Source organism: Lolium perenne, unplaced genomic scaffold (assembly GCF_019359855.2).
Source record: "Lolium perenne isolate Kyuss_39 unplaced genomic scaffold, Kyuss_2.0 unplaced11, whole genome shotgun sequence".
NCBI classification, from domain to species: domain Eukaryota; kingdom Viridiplantae; phylum Streptophyta; class Magnoliopsida; order Poales; family Poaceae; genus Lolium; species Lolium perenne.
Window position 1 is genome coordinate 168,869 of NW_027248969.1, and position 4,002 is coordinate 172,870.

The window sequence follows — 4,002 nt, forward strand, 5'->3', positions numbered from 1 at the left end:
TGGTTGGACCGGCAAGAATCTGGCTGAAACAACTTGCCGGCGGGAAGCATAAATGGCTGGCTGGATTTTGAGGAGGCCTTTGTGAGCAATTTCAGCAGCACCTATCGGAGGCCAAACAGGCCGCAGCAACTTGCTCTATGCAGCGCCCGAACGAACAGACCAGGGATTATCTAGCCCGGTGGAACACCACAAGGAACTCCCGTGAGGGGGTGATCGAGGCACAAGCCATTGCTTGGTTTAGCAAAGTGGATGCAGAAGAGGTTCACCGTTGGCAAAAGTTGCAGCGCAACATGCCGACAACGTTGGCAGGAGATGATACGTGTGGCGGATAGCTATGCGTTGGGAGACCCAACGCAACCCAAGCAGTAACCGGGAGGAATGTAGCGCTCACGAACAACACCGGACAACCGGAATAAAAGAAGGAAGATTTTCCGGATCGAAGGTACGCAGCAAAGCTTAAGTCACTGTGCGGGGAAAACTTTGAGGCCGCCGACAGAGGCAAAAACCGGATCGCAGCCATGGGCGGGTCCTAAGAAACAATGGGTGGAAAAGAAACCCCGGGTCCGAAGAAGAAGCTGGCAAGAACCCGAAATACACCATGGAAGCTGCCATGGATCAACCTTGCCGTGGCACACGCGAATCCGCACATCCGTCAAACCATCTGACGAAGGATTGTACCTGGACCAAGTACTTGATGCAAAAAGGAACAGTTGAAAGATGCGCGGCCACCGCAAGACATGCTGCGGCAGAACAACAAGCTACCGCCACCACCACCACTTACTGGGGCAAACGCCTTACCGTGCAGCCAAACCGGCGGCAGACGAAGTTAACCGGGTGGAGCAAAATGATAACCAGCCACCTCCACCGGCACCTTTAGGCCGGAATGTTTACGAAGATCCGCATGATCCGTGCGTGTTGTCTTTGTCACGAGCCAACAGATCCAAAGTGTACACCGCGCTCCATGGAGGTCAATGCGGTGATGCGGCAGTTCCCAAGTACATGATGTGGTCCAATCGTAGAAATTACCTCGGTCATCCAAGGATCACCCAAAGATCATGCCGAACTGGTGGATACGCTCTTGTTGTGGACCCGATCATGAAAGGGCCAAACTTCGAGTGAAGTTCAGCAAAGGTGGCCATAGACAATGGCAAGAGCATCAACATCATGTACAAGCACACCATGCAAACGCTGGCATAACAAAACATGCTTCAGCCAACGCACAACGTTCCATGGGATCGTCCCTGCTTGTCACTGCGCCCCGATAGGAAAAGTTCGGGTGGACGTGGCATTTGGAGGACGTGACAATTGCCGGGTGGAAAACTGGAGTTTGAGGTGGTGGATCTCGGACGGCCCCTACCATGCGTTGTCGGGAGACCGGCGTTGGCTGCTTTCATGGCTACCACTCATACGGCTTACCTCAAGATGAAGATGCCGGCACCTCAGGCCATTGACTCGTGGTGGGAAACTATAAGATCTCACTGAAATCGCATCCGCCGGATCAAACCTAGCAGTAATCGTCGGTGATCGCGGGAGGAAAAGAAAAGAATGCAGATACCGTTGCGCTCGCTCAATCCTCACAAATGAGTTTGGCGGCAATGAGTGAAAACATGGGCACACCGGCATTCAAGCCAACCAATGAAACAAAGAACATTGTGCTGATCCGGCTTACCCAGAGCGCACTGTCAGACGCGCTCGGCCTTGATCAAGCATAGGAAAGCGCCGCTCGTCACCTCCGTGAGAATCGGAATATCTTTGCCTGGTCAACTGATGATTTGGTAGGTGTTCCGAGGGAGCTGGCTGAGCACTCTCTAAACGTCCGGAAAGATGCCAAGCCGGTGCGGCAACCACGTCGGTTCGCTGAGGACAGAAAGAAAGATCATAGGAGAAGAAGTAACCAGCCGCTTGTTGCCGGATTCATTGTGGAGGTCACGCACACGCAGTGGCCGGCCAATCCGTAATGGTTGAAAAGAAGAAAGATGAGAACCTGGAGGCAAAAGCTCCGAAGGTGTGGCGCATGTGCATCGACTACACCAACCTGAACAAGGCTTGCCCAAGAGATCCTTTTCCTTTGCCACGAATCGATCAAGTGATTGATTCAATCAGCCGGGTGTGAGTTGTTGTCCTTCCTGGATGCCTATTCCGGTTTCCACCAAATTCCCTTAAAAAAAGGAAGATCAAATAAAATCGCGTTCATTACCCCTGCAAGACGGCTTATTGCTATGTCACTATGCCTTTTGGGTTGCGCAACGCTGGTGCAACGTACTCATTGTATGCAAAAATGCTTGTTTGATCAAATTGGAAAAAAATGTGCAAGTCTATGTGGATGACATCGTGATAAAAACTAAGATAAAAAACACTTTAATCGATGACATCCGCAAACATTCGATAACCTAAGGCGGTTCCGGATGAAACTCAATCGCATAAAATGTACCTTTGGTGTCCCCGCCTAAAGCTGCCTCGGTTTCCCTCGGTTTCAAGTCGGGGCATAGAGGTTAATCCCAGTAAAGATCCCGCGATAGAAAGAATGGCTATCCCTCGAGAGTTAAAAGATGTGCAAAAGTTTACCGGAAGCTTGGCATCGCTGAGAGTTTGTGCAGGTTGGGAGAAAAAGCTACGCCACTCTATGCTCTCATGAAGAAATCGACACGTTCTGCCCTGGACCCCTCAGCAGACGCAATGTTTAAGGAGCTAAACGATGCCTAGCCACAAGACCCGTATCGGCTTCACCTCTAGAAAGGAGCCTATGTCGTTATACATAGCAGCAACAAACCCGGGTTGTGAGTGTAGTGGTTGTGGTTGAAAGAGAAGAGGAAGAAAAACCGTCCGCAGGCCGGTATACTACTTGAGCGAGGTGCTCTCCTCTCAAAACAAAACTACCTCACTTCCGTAAAATGACTTATGGCGTGTACATGGCCGCCACAAAACTCAAGCACTACTTTGAGGAACACCCCATGAAGGTGGTGAGTGAAGCACCAATTTCCGACATCATGTGCAACAAAGATGCCCGGGCCGGATTGCAAAATGGGCGATCCGGATATCACCGTACGTGCGGTATATGAAAGAAGAGATGCCATAAAATCACAAAGCTTTGGCTGATTTCCTTGTTGATTGGGCGGAGATGCAATACAAACCGCCAGATCGAGGATAGAATATCGAAGATGCACTTTGATGGATCTAAGCTCAAGGAAGGTCTAGGTGCCGGTGTGGTGCTTACTTCACCAAAAGGAGACCACCTCCGGTATGTTTTGCAAGTACATTTCAGGGCATCGAACAATGTCGCTGAATATGAAGCTTTGATCCATGGGCTTAAGGTCGCAAAAGAAATCGGTGCACACCGGATCATTTGCTATGGCGATTCAGACCTTGTGGTACAAAGAATGCTCAGAGATTGGGATGCAAAGACGCCAACATGGCCTTGTACCGGTTTCACGTGCAAAAGATTGCCGATTCTTCAAGGATGTGAGTTTCACCATGTGCCGCGAGCGTAAAAATGAAGCCGCGGATGCTTTGTCCAAGTTGGGCTCATCTAGGCAAGAAATTCCTCCCGGAATAGCTTTGGCTCACCTAAGAGTGCCATCGATCCAAGCCGAGCCCGGAATCGAATCAATTTTTGTACCAGAGTCACACGTAGTACCCATGGATATCGATGAAGGGAACCTGGACCGTCCCGCAAGCTCGGGGACTGCTCCGTAGGCTCGGGACTGCTGCACCCATACGGAAGAAACGATGCTGGTAGATAGCATGGAGATAGATGCACCGGTGTTTTTGGTTCAAGAAATACCATCATGGGTTAAACCTATTAAGGAATTCTGATCAACGCACTCTGCCGGCCGAATTTAAAATGAATCAATGAGGATACAAAGAAGGTCCAAAGCTTACACATTCATCAATGGTGAGGTGTACAAGAGAAGCGTTACCGGTGTCCTTCAAAGATGTGTGGAACCGGAGGAAGGAAAAGAAATGCTTGAGGAAATTCACCAAGGAGAATGTGGGCATCATGCT